This window comes from Alligator sinensis, unplaced genomic scaffold (genome assembly GCF_000455745.1).
Source record: "Alligator sinensis unplaced genomic scaffold, ASM45574v1 scaffold360_3, whole genome shotgun sequence".
Lineage (NCBI taxonomy): Eukaryota > Metazoa > Chordata > Crocodylia > Alligatoridae > Alligator > Alligator sinensis.
In genome coordinates, this window is record NW_005841977.1 from 160,378 (window position 1) to 172,686 (window position 12,309).

Genomic DNA, 12,309 nt, shown 5'->3' on the forward strand with positions numbered 1-12,309 from the left:
CCTTGCCTTGCACACAGCATGGGGCACACGCTGCCCCCCTCCCCTCGTGCCCTCCCAGGATGCGTGCAGCAGCAGAAGCTGCTCCCCCAATGAGTCATGGCTCTGTCCCATGCCCTGCCCCAGCTGGGCAGCTGCCCCAGCCCCACTCACTCCCTCCCCCAATGGATAAACCCCCCTTATACTCCTTCCCTCCCCCCACAACAGGCTTATCAGCCAGTCACCACTCTCCACGCTATAGTGCTGCATATCGGCTATCGGATTGGTATCAGCTGATATGGCTAGTTAAAATAAATAAATAAATCAGCCATCGGTATCAGCCCAAAATCTCTATTGGTGCACCCCTAACATTTAGATACACACTAACAAAGCTTCTATGGGAAGCCTCCAGATTTTCCTGGTAGATTTACAGAGGAAATAATTGCATGTAAAGATATTAACAAAGGCACAAATTTAGAACCTTTTCAGAAAGATTTTGTTCTACATTGTTCTCCATGTTTAAAACAGAGAAGGCCTGTCCTTCAATGCCTTCTCAAAACTAGTATCATGTGAATCCTCAAAAAAACCTTCATGCCAATCTCTTCCCCTCTACCTTGATGTTCAGGCTTACAATGAACAACCTTTTCAAGGACAGGCAAATGAAGAGCTAATGCACCAATAAACCGTGGCTATTGAAACAGGTGTAAAATCAGAATTAGCAGCAAAGGAAAAGCAAGTCAAAGGATCTCACAGAAGGTCCCCTTTGACCACAGAGTTCCTGAAACTATCCATCATTTGTAGCCTTTGCTCAAGACCAAGCTAGAGCACAAACAGTACTTAAATATTAGAGGTGCACTGATATATCAGTTGCATAGCGGGTCAGCACCGATAAAAAGAAAATTAACATTACTGGCCATCAGCTTTTTTTGGCCGGTGCAGCTGATAATGCCATTGATAAATGCCATGTGCATTCACACAGTTGCACACATGCAGGGGACCAGGAATGCAACCAGGCAACTTGGAGAGCACTGGCCTGCCAGTGAGTTCCCACAGCCGAAGTAATTCCCCATAGCCCACCCATAGCCACCCTGCCCAGTGGTGCTGCCACCACCACCACTGTCCGCCCTGCACAGTTGAGCCCGCCCTTCTCCTGACCACTACCAGCCTAGCCCTGGTCCAGCCCCATACCAGGGAAGAGGCTGGTGCAGCCCCTGGCCCTGAGCCTGCAGCAGGCAGCTTGCCCTCACACTGTGCACAAGTTGGGGGAGAGGAGGGGAGGGGGCATATGTCCCCGCCCCCATGCCTCCCCTGGGGGTGCACGCAGTGGTAGGGGATGGAACTCCTTTCCCATCCCCCTGCATTCCCTGGACAAGATGCCTGCAGCTCTGTCCCACACCCAGCCCCAGGGTCCCATTCACTGCTCTGGCTGGGCAGGACCTGCCCCACTCCCTCCCTTACTGCAGGGGTCTCCATCTGCCCTGCATACCCATGACCCTTTCCCATCCCCAGACTTACTGGCAGGATGCTGCTCTTCAAGCTGCCTGGCTGCATTCCTGTATATCAGCTATTGGATTAGGGCCAATATGGCTGGTTAATAATTGGCTGTCAGTATCAGCCAAGAAAGTCTTTAAATTGGTGAACCCCTACTAAATATGGATTGGAGTGAACTAGAAGCAGCAGATGAGAACCCAGAAAACTAGGGTAAACAGTTCCAAAGGTCAATACACTGGCAAAAATGTATTTAAGGCCACTTGCCATTATTTAAGACAATTCCATGAATCCCTTAAGTGAACATTAATGGATACTAGGTATTGATGATGGGATACTCTCTTTCACTTCCAAGTCACTAATGGACCAGGTGAGTTGTGACCACCTCACAACTGTCTATGAAATATTAATTTAAGACCAGTTTCTAGATGTGTCTTTTTTTTTTTTAAGCACATTTCCCCCCCAACTTCTTTACTTGCAGTTTCAGTAGAGATGCTGGGTGAATCATGGAGATAGAACTTTTTAAGCAGAAACTGTAGCATCAAGGTTGCTACTTGGTGCACAGGAAGCTCCCATTATCACACTTTGCACGGTGTCTTCTCTCCAAATAAGATTTTAGTCTGCCAGGCTATTAATCTAGCACTCGATAGCACTATTAAATTTACTCAAAAAGAAACCCCTATAAGAAATGAACTTTGGAAAGCCTGCAGAAATTTTAGTTCAATGGCTTCAAAATCTATAGCCCTCAACACCTGATGCGAATTATTTGTACTACATTTATATGCATGGTTGCTATTGTGTCATATTTTAGATACACAATATGAAAATGGTCAAAAAGATAACTGTGCCATTTGAAAGATGTGCACAGTGCCTATCAACAGAGCAACTAAGTGTTTACTTACAGTTCAAGTATATTATATAGACAATGATACATTCTCCATCATGTAAATGTGTCTTGTCATTAATATGCCAGAGCTGCTTTTTAATAATCAGTAGGAAAAATGTATTTTCATGAATTCCCACGTGAGCTAATAAATAGTGTACCGAGATGAACCAATACACTGTGTGCACACATGTATACCTGCAATTAGTATGCATGCATGTATACGTATATATACAGTGTTCGTCTCAATACAATATTTATTAGCTCACATGGGAATTCACGAAAATACATTTTTCCTCCCAATATTAATTGGGTACCCATCCCTGCAGGTCACATTTGATGGCAGGGGAAAGTCCCTCAAGACCCTCTGGGTGAAGATACAAGGGGGCTTGGAAGAAGGGGACCCGATGGTAGGAGTATGTTATAGGCCTCCCCACCAAGAGGTGAAGAGTGACCAGGCATTCTACAGTGAACTGGCCAAAGCAGCCAATACTAAAGACTTAATTGCCATGGGTGACTTCAACTACCCTGACATCTGTTGGGAAGATCCTTCAGCCATCTCCAGCAGATCAACCAACTTCTTGGTGACTATAAATGACCTGTTCTTGACACAGGTTGTGGAGGAGCTGACTAGGAAGAGTAAAGCCGCCCTGGACTTGGTGCTGGCTAAAGGGGAAGATGTGGTAGGCAACGTAAAGATTGGAGGTGCTCTGGGTGACAGTGATCATGATCTGATCAGATTCACCATCTACTGAAAGGCTGGGAACTCTACCAGCAAAACAAAAGTCCTAGACTTCAGATGGGCAGACTTTGGTAAACTCAGGAATTTAGTTAGAAAGGCCCTTTGCAACCAGCAACTGGATGACTTGGGAGCTCATGAAGGATGGCACTTCCTCATGGAGGCTATTCTTACTGCTCAAAAAGAGGTCGTCCCCATACGATCAAAAAGGGGGAGGGCCAAGAGACCCACCTGGCTCAGAGACATTAGGGAACTTCTCAAAAAGAAAAAAGAAGCGTATGTGCAATGGAAAAATGAATCTGGATCCAGAAAAAGAGTACACTCATGCAGCCAGGGTCTGCAGACATGAGACAAGAAAAGCCAAGGCATCCATGGAAATCAAGCTGGCGACTGACATTAAAGATGATAAAAAGTCCTTCCATCAGTACATAGGGAGCAAGAACAGAAAAGAAAAAGAAAAAAAAAAAAAAAAAAAAAAAAGCTCCACTGTGGCACCCCGATTAAACACCGAGGTGAAGCCCACAGTTGACCCCCATGAAAAGGCAGAGCTCCTTAATAATTACTTTGCATCAGTTTTCCCAAAACCAGACAAGAACTGGTCACCAGACCAGAGGCGCAGGGAATACGGCAATGACAGCGGTCCGCATAAAAATAAGTCCAGAACAGGTGAAGACACTCTTAGATCATTTGGACATTTTCAAGTTGGCTGGTCCAGATGACTTTCACCCGAGAGTGCTGAAAGAGCTGGCCAAGCTCAAAGCAGTGCCTCTGGTGGGGCTGTTTGAGGAGACATGGAACTCGGGAGTTGTCCCTAATGACTGGAAAGAGGTGAATGTGGTTCCCATCTTTAAGAATGTAGAGGATGACCTGGCCAATTATAGACTGGTCAGACTGATCATTTTTTCAAAGATCTTCCCCAAGACCAAAGTCAGGAGACCATCAACCACAAGCTCGCATCTGGTGGGGTACTGAGAAGCAACCAGCATGGCTTTGTAGAGGGGAGGTCACACCTAACAAACCTGGTGTCCTTTTATGACCAGGTAACTAACCACCTGGACATGGGGCAGGAGGTGGACGTCATCTACCTAGATCTCAGCAAGGCCTTTGATACAGTTTCCTATGAAATCCTCTCAGTTAAGATGGAAAGTACTGGCCTAGACCAGGCTACAGTGAAGTGGGTTGGGAACTGGCTCAGCAACCAATCCCAATGAGTTGTAATTGATGGGGTAGCCTTCATCCTGGAAGGCCATCTCCAGTGGTCAACCCCAGGGATCAGTGCTCTTTAACATCTTTATTAATGACCTGGATGAGGGAGTGAAAAGTGCAATGATTATATTTGCGGGCGATACCAAGCTGTAGGGACAAGCAGGCACATTAGAGGACAGGTCAAAGATTCAGGAAGACCTTGACAGGCTGGTCCTATGGGCTGAACAAAGCCATATGAGGTTCAACAGGGACAAATGCCAGGTCCTTCATCTAGGTTGGAAAAACCCTCACCATTTCAATGCAATGGGTGGTGGTCCACTGGCTGGCACTGCATCCAAAAGGGACCTAGGGGTGTCAATTGACCAGAGGATGAATATGAGCCACCAATATGACAAAGTCGCCAACAGAGCAAACAGAACTCTGGCGTGTATCAGCAGGTGTGTTGCCAACAGTTTCAGAGAGGTGCTCCTCCCCCTCTATTCTGCATTGGTGAGGCCACAGCTGGAGTACTGCGTCCAGTTCTGGGCAATGCACTTCAAGAAGGATGTAGACAAGCTCAAAAGGGTTCAGAGAAGGGTCACCTGCATGATCAAGGGCCTAGCAGACAAGCCCTATAAGGAGAGGAGAGACTTCAGGATCTGGGTTTGTTCAGCCTGAGGAAAAGAAGCCTGAGAGGTGACTTGATAGCTGCCTACAAATATGTAAAGGGAGAACACCAAGATCTAGGAGAACAACTTTTCAAAAAGGCCCCCCTCGGGAAGACGTGGACCAATGGACACAAGCTAGTCAAGGAAAAGTTTTGGTTGGACGTCAGGAAAAACTTCTTTTCCATACAGGTAAAAAGAATCTGTAACACACTTCCAGCAGAGGTGGTGCAGTCACCATCTCTGGTGGTCTTTAAGAGACTGGACAAATACCTCGAGCTCATTTGAGCCCAATCACCTCCTGCTCATGGCAGGGGACTGGACTTGATGATCTTACAGGTCCCTTCCAGTCCTCCTTTCTATGAAGAAAAAGCAGCTTTGGCACATATAAAGTACAAAGGCCTTGAAACTTTCCCCATCATGACTAGGCCTAAGGACCAAGGCTTCTAGCCCAGGTATAGAAAATACGTGATTAAAATTAAAGGTCCCATTCCCCCCACAGCCCTATTGGTGCCCCTCACTCCCCACCCGCAGCCCCCACAGCATTGCTGGTGCCCCTTGCCCCCCACCCACAGCCCCTGCTCCTCCAGCCCTGCCAGAGGGAGCCCCCCCAACTGCCAGGGATACAGACCTAGTTCTGCAGCCCCCTGCCCCCACTCCCCCCTGCTGCGGGGTCAGGCAGGGCAGCCCCCCACTGCTGTGTGCACTCCCAGGGGGCAGGGTGGGCCTGCACCCCCCAAATCGGTACCAGGGCAGGCTGCAGGCTACAGCTTCCACCCTGCTTTCCTCCCTCAAGGCATCTGGAGCCAGCAGGGAGCTTATTGCAAAACAGCAAAATCTGTGGGTTTCTCTGGTAAAATGAGAAATCCGCATTTGCCTCTAGCTAAAGGCAAAATCTGTGGTTTACTCCATTTTTCCATGGGAAACTGAAAACCCAGATCCCTGTTTATAAGGTATCGACTGCTGCACTGAAGTGAGCCATTACCAAGACTTTAGAAAAAAACAGAACTCAGTGCATCTCCTGAACTTTTCCTACACTTTCGTCTCTCTTCCAGAAGAGGTTCCATGTACTTGGTTTCCTCTTACAGATCACACACCCTTGACCTGCCATATTGTTTACCTTTTCCATATTATATTCTGTTCTTTAATTTTTTTCCATTACTCCTATTTTTACCCCTTCCCCCCCCAAAGGGCATCTCACTCAATCTTTGCTAGAAAAGAACCTCACTCAAAGGCTTCCTCTAACTTCCCCCTGTCAGGGCTCCACCTTCAGCTATCTGCCCCTACCTAAAGACCCTTTCTCCTTACTGCCTTCAAATACCAGGTTCTTGTTAAAACAGTAGTAGCAGCTCCCAAGACATTTTGACGGCTGACAAGCATGAAATAACCCCCCCCAAAAATAGCACTTTACCAGAAGAGGAAGCGCATTAACTTGACCCAGCTCCTCAGCATCTGTATAGATTGTGCGCTTCAGTAGGCCTTTTTGGTGCTTTTATCTATCAGATAAAAGCACCAAAAAGCCCCACTGAAGCATATAATCTATACAGACATTGGGCGAGCCAGATCAAGTTAATGTAATGCCTCTTCTGAGCATGTGCTGCGCTTGGTGCAGGTACATAAGCAAAACAGGGTTTTTTTGGTTTTGTTTTTTGGGGGGCCGGGGGGAGATAGGTGTTCATGCCTGTAAACATCCTTTGTGGTCGGCTCCTAATCCCAATCCTGAAGAGCAGCCAAAAGCTCCAAACACTCAAGATTTGAGAGAATGCTGCCATTCCGCTATCATGCTTTGACACAGACACTGGACCATTCTCCTTCTCCCAAGGGGAAGCAGCAAGCCTGTAAGCAACTTGCATCTCCACTTGCTCTCCTCTTGGCTTCTACCGAGTTTACTCTCCCCTTACAAATTCCAATTTACCCAGGACAACATGGGTTTTTAATACCCATAAGTACAGCCTTACCAAAATGATGGCGGAAGTGGTATGCGCTGCAGCTCCTTTAATCTTGCAGGCTCTCCTGTGCGTAGTCCCCCCTCCTGTTGCTGATTGGTAGAGGGGCCCTGCTTGCAGCTCACTCCTGATCATCAGGGAGGCAAAAACTATGGTTTTAAACATGGTGTTGTTTTCTCCTCCTCCTGCTGACTGGCTGAGAGGCCCCAATGGCCCTGCTGCTTGCTGCTGACCAGTGGAGAGGCAAAAACAGTGCCATGCTTAAAACCACGGTTTTCATTTTCCCACCGAGCAGGAGCAAGCTGCAAGCAAGATCCCTCCGCGGATTAGCAAAGGGGAGGGCGGGGGTAACTGCAAGATTATAGGAGCCACAGCATACACCATTTCTGCCGTGAATTCGGTAGGGCCCTACCCATAAATAAATATTATGAAAAAGAAACCCTGGTCTGCAGCCAGACAGTGTCTTAGATACAAGACTTTATGAACTGTAAGCAGTTATCCATACTATTAATAACTCCCAGGAACTACTGCAACAATTTCAGAGAATGCCAGAGAATCCTAGCTTATTTTTTAAAAAGTAAGTTCTTGCTTTGTTTAAACACCTGTGCTTGTCTAAGAACTTCAGCCACATATTCCAAGTGGTTTTGGGATATTTCATAAGCAAGTTGGCAGATGCAAGTAACCAATTGCTGCTTTTTCACTGAATATCAAATTTAGAAAAGAATGCAAACAATACCATTTCACTTTAAAATTCTAAAAGCCCCAACAACTTATTCCTACTATAAAAGTTAGCTTTTCTGTGAAAAAGAGATGGAGGGAGGTGGTTACATTCTATTTACAGGACAGTTAATAGCTTTCATTTCACCCTTAAGGCCTTGGCCTTCCTGAAAGTACAAAATCCCTTCCATAGTTTGGAAAACTTATTACTAGAAGAACTTTACCAAAGCACTGTGAAAGTAACTCTTCAGTTTTGCAGCAGAGACTGCCAACAAGGAATAACATTGAAACCAATTTCCTTTCCCAGAAAATTCCCCTGAAACTTGCACTGAGTAAGAGTAAAGAAGAGAAAATGAAAACAAAACTATGCAGTTATAAAACAGAAGACACTTCTTAGACCAGCAGTGTCACAGGGATGTAGAAAATTGAGAGAGACCAATCTCCTGTCAGCTCAGAGCAAGGAGTGAAGAGTCTTTGTGAACAGAACAGCAAAACAGAAGAAATTAATTCTCTGTGCTCCAAAAACTATTGAGCCCGGGAAGCAGTGAACTTATTAATAAGTTCTTGGAAACAGTGTTTTCATTAAAAACAGACTTCTCAACACTGGATGATTTAAACTAGCAAAAACAGAGGAAAAACATGGTCAGTTCATTCATTACCACTTGCAACATGCACTTTCCCCCAGCAAAATTAGCAGCTGGATATGGGGGGTACACATTGCAAAGAAGTGAAGGGAGCAGAGGGCCTGATTCCACAGGAGCCAAATTGCACAGCACCTTGAGCCAGGTAAGCAGCCAGCAGTACTTGCTGAACCAATTGAGTGCCTACCCACCTTGAGACTTGGAGCCAGGTAGTTTGCCTCAACCAGTGAAGTCAGCCAAGCTTCTCATACTGATGGAGCAGAACTGCCCAGTCCCATTTCTGGAGCTGGGTGGGCCCTCAGCTGACTCAGCAAGCACTGCCATCTGCCCATGAGGATTAAGAAACAGGGCTGGACAGTTTGGCTCAGCCAGTGGCTTCAGCCTAGGATAGTGGTCTCCAACCTTTTTAAGTAGATCACCTTTGGCATTTAAAAGCAACCCAAGATCTACCATGTGCCACCGCCACCACCTCTCTCTTCCACCTAGCAGGTAAATCTGTGGGGAGGGGCAGATTGAGACAGAGGGAGAAAACATTATTTGGGAGTGCGCCTCCCCAGCAGGTAAGTCCTACCCAGCTGGGGTCCCACTCAACTTACCCCTGCTCCTGCCTTTATGGCACTGTCCCCTCACCGTGGGGGACTCGATCTAGCCCCTGCCCCTTCCCTCCCCCATGGATGAACCTGCTGGGCTGGGGCGTGTGCGGATCTAACTCAAGAGGCTCTGAGATCTACTGGTTGATGACCACTGGCCTAGGACTTGGTCCTGCTTGATCTGAACTGCCCTGCCCCGCTTCTCAAAGTGGGGGACACCGCATTCTGCAGCTAGGGATTACCAGAGCAGCCACAGATTTTTGCCCTTCCTGCCCCCATTCCCTCCAAAAAACAAACAAAACCACCAAGAAACAAAAAAACCTGCAACTGCCTGTTTTCCCCAAGAAACACCCCCCGACACACACAAAAAAGAAACCCTCTCTCCTTATTGTTCCAACTTTTTCTGTAGGCTATCCAGAATGAAAGTTAACTAGTGTACATCTCTAACATTTACTTGTCTTTTATGCTAGAGCCAGATTAGTAGAGATTGGGGGGGGGGGCGGGGTTTGCCTTCTGGAGAGAGGGACATGGCCCTTTTCTGTGGATCTCTCAAATCATAGAAAAATTAGAGCTAGAAGGGACCTCAGGAAATAATCTAGCCCAATCCCCTGCTCAAAGCAGGACCATCCCCAACTAGATCATTCTAGCAAAGGCTTTGTTGAACCAGGCCTTAAAAACCTCCAAGAACAGAGATTCTACCACCTGCCTAGCTAATCCATTCCAGTGTTTCACCATCCTCGGTAATCTGTTCCAGTGCTTCACCATCCTCCTAGTGAGAAAAATGTCTTAATATCCAACCTAAACCTCCCTTGCTGCAACTTGAGACCATTGCTTCTTATCATCTGCCACCACTGAGAACAGTCCAGCTCCATCCTCTTTGGAACCCCCCCTTCAGGTAATTTAAATGCTACCTGCATTTTAAGTCTTGCAGCAGCAGGATACTGACAGCCCTCATCCTAATGTGTTACTTATGGCAGGTTAGGGTGCTTTTGATGTCCTTGGGCATCAAGGATAATGCTGCTTCACGCAGGGGGTTGGACCAGACCTCCAGAGGTCTGTTCCAGCCAACTATTCTATGATCCTATTAGTAACAATTGAATATTCACATGGGTATTGCAGTTGTGCAAATGAGCTGACATACTTAGACATCAGTAGGGGTGCATCAATAGATTTTTGGGGCCAACACCAATAGTCGATAGTTAACACACACCCCGCCCATGCCCATGCCCTGCCAGGATGCAAGTAGCAGCAGGAGCTACCTACCCACCACCCTCCTCCCCTCCCCTGGGCAGCACCTGCCCCCGTCCCCTCCCTCATCACAGGCGGCATTGATCTGCTCCCCACCCCCAGCTTTCCACCATGCAGGGCTTGCCAGCTGGAGGCATCTCTCCACACTGCTGGCTCTGCTTCTCGCTGCCCGATCACTGCACTGCAGCTGCACACAGCACAGGCGTTTATCAGACAAATTATCAGCCCCCCATCAGGCAGATCGTTTTCTTTATATCTGTACCGATCCAATATTGGACCGATATATCAGTGCACCTCTAGACATCAGTCCACCTTGTATTAATACATTATTTTAAATTTTAGAAGTATATCAGCTTTTAAATCCTTCCACAAATAAATCCTACTTGTAATATAGAGGGTCTGGTGCTGATGAAAGTTATGCTTGTTTTACATCAATGTTACTTCAAGGAGTTACTCCTAAGTAACACAGAAGTGAAAGTGTTTCAGTTGACAGTCTAAAACTTTCAACAATTCATCCGGTACATATTCGGAGTGTCTACACAAGACATTTACTGAAAAGTAGTAAACTGATTAGCGCCATAGCGAATGTCTTGCATCCACACGTACAGCCCTATTAGGCCATAGGAAACTAACTCTGCAGCAGGGCAGCACTTGTAAATACAAGCACTATCCTACTGCACAGTTTTTTCATGTGCAGCATGAAAACATGTAAACATTGAGCCAGCTGGCTGGGACCCAAGGGTGCTTCAGCATAAAGGCTGCCTGCCAGCTAGCCCCACACTGGAGCACCCTCATGGCCCAGCCACCCCCTCCACAGCACACTGAGCCAGGTCAGAGCAGCCCTGGGCTGGCAGGCTGACCCCAACTGGGGCCCTTGTTAGCCAGGATTGCTCTGACCTGGCTCAACGTACTGTGGTCCCAGGCATGTGTTCCAACAGCAGGGCTGGGAGCAATAAACTCCAGTGCAATACGTGCCGGCATTTATTGCCGAGTGCTAATAGCACGTGTAGATGCACCCACTCAAGGCTTGGGAGGGAGGTGGCGGTAGGGGGTGGAAACTAAAGTATTTATTAACTCAGAACAAAAGCTAGAGTTCTGGCCCTGAAACCAGTGTTAATTCTCTCACTGGTTTTCTTAAATAAATCTTCTGAAAAGTAACTTTCCTGGCCGACTCACTATTGCACAGCTGTATTAAGGAACTGCCAAGTCAAAGAGATGAGATTAAAGACATGACAATAATTTAGGCATGCTACCTAAATACACTATCAAGCCTGCAGAGCTCAGAGAGGAGAAATAAAGTTCAGCAATAAGACCTGAATCATACAGTAAGTTCCTAGCAGTCAGGCTCCAGCTCAAAGCTCCCTCTGAAGTTAATGAAGATGCGCACACGTGCAGAAAGCCACTGAGCTACATCTGGGGCCAGGGCCAGGTCCCAAATGGGGTGGACAGCAGAGGGCTGGGGCTGGGGCTGGGGCTGCAATCCACTCCCCACACACCCCTGCCCGGGGAACACACCTGTCGCAGGGGCATGCAGGCAGATCAGGGCTCTGCCCCTGCCCTGGCCCCATGCTGCCATCTCCCCAACATCCCAGGGTCTCCCTGGCCCCACCTCATCTCTCACTACTCGACACTGGTCCGCACCTACCTGCAGCCCCATCCCATCCATCTGGGTGCACATCATGCCCCCGCGGGTCCAGCCCCTGGTGGCAGGTGCAGGGCAGATGGGCCAGGGTGCTTGCCTTCGCCCCCGCTGCCCCTGCCAGGACTGGGACCAAGGCAGTTAATAGCCAACCCTCTCAGGCCTACGAACGTTCATTTATTTACATGACAGGAAAAAGGCGGAAAAGGCAATTACAAGTTACATATACTTGGATACCCGTGTTGTCTTTAAAATGAAAGCAAACCCAATTAAAACAGAATTAAAATCCCATGTTTTGAGGAAGAGATCCTGAACAGGTTGTCACCTTTTTTCAAGATTTAAATTCGTTTTGGGGGGTTTTTGAAGCAGAGAGAGCAGAAACCCGCAGACATTGACCGTCACTCCTTCGGGAGAACCAGAGGGGAGAGGGGGCAGCGCGCAGGACCTGGCGGAGCGAGGCAGCCCGGGGGAATTCAGCTCTTTGCGGCTTCCCTGCCACGATGCCAAGCAGCAAGAGCGAGACCCAGGCCTGCTACCGGCGCCTCAGCCCGCCCAGGAGGCAGGGACGAGGGCTGGGGCCGTGGAGGCCTGT

The 12,309-nt window shown here is 47.8% G+C and overlaps 1 protein-coding gene across 1 annotated transcript in view; it reads right to left on the reverse strand.

The window, feature by feature from the left end:
- The window catches only part of CREBRF (CREB3 regulatory factor), a 36,570-nt gene extending 24,708 nt beyond the window's left edge, over positions 1-11,862 (reverse strand). The window contains exon 1 of the mRNA XM_006021056.3: positions 11,724-11,862. The gene's annotated coding sequence lies outside the window, so the exon portion shown is untranslated. The remainder of the gene's footprint in view (positions 1-11,723) is intronic.
- Positions 11,863-12,309: the final 447 nt, after the last annotated feature.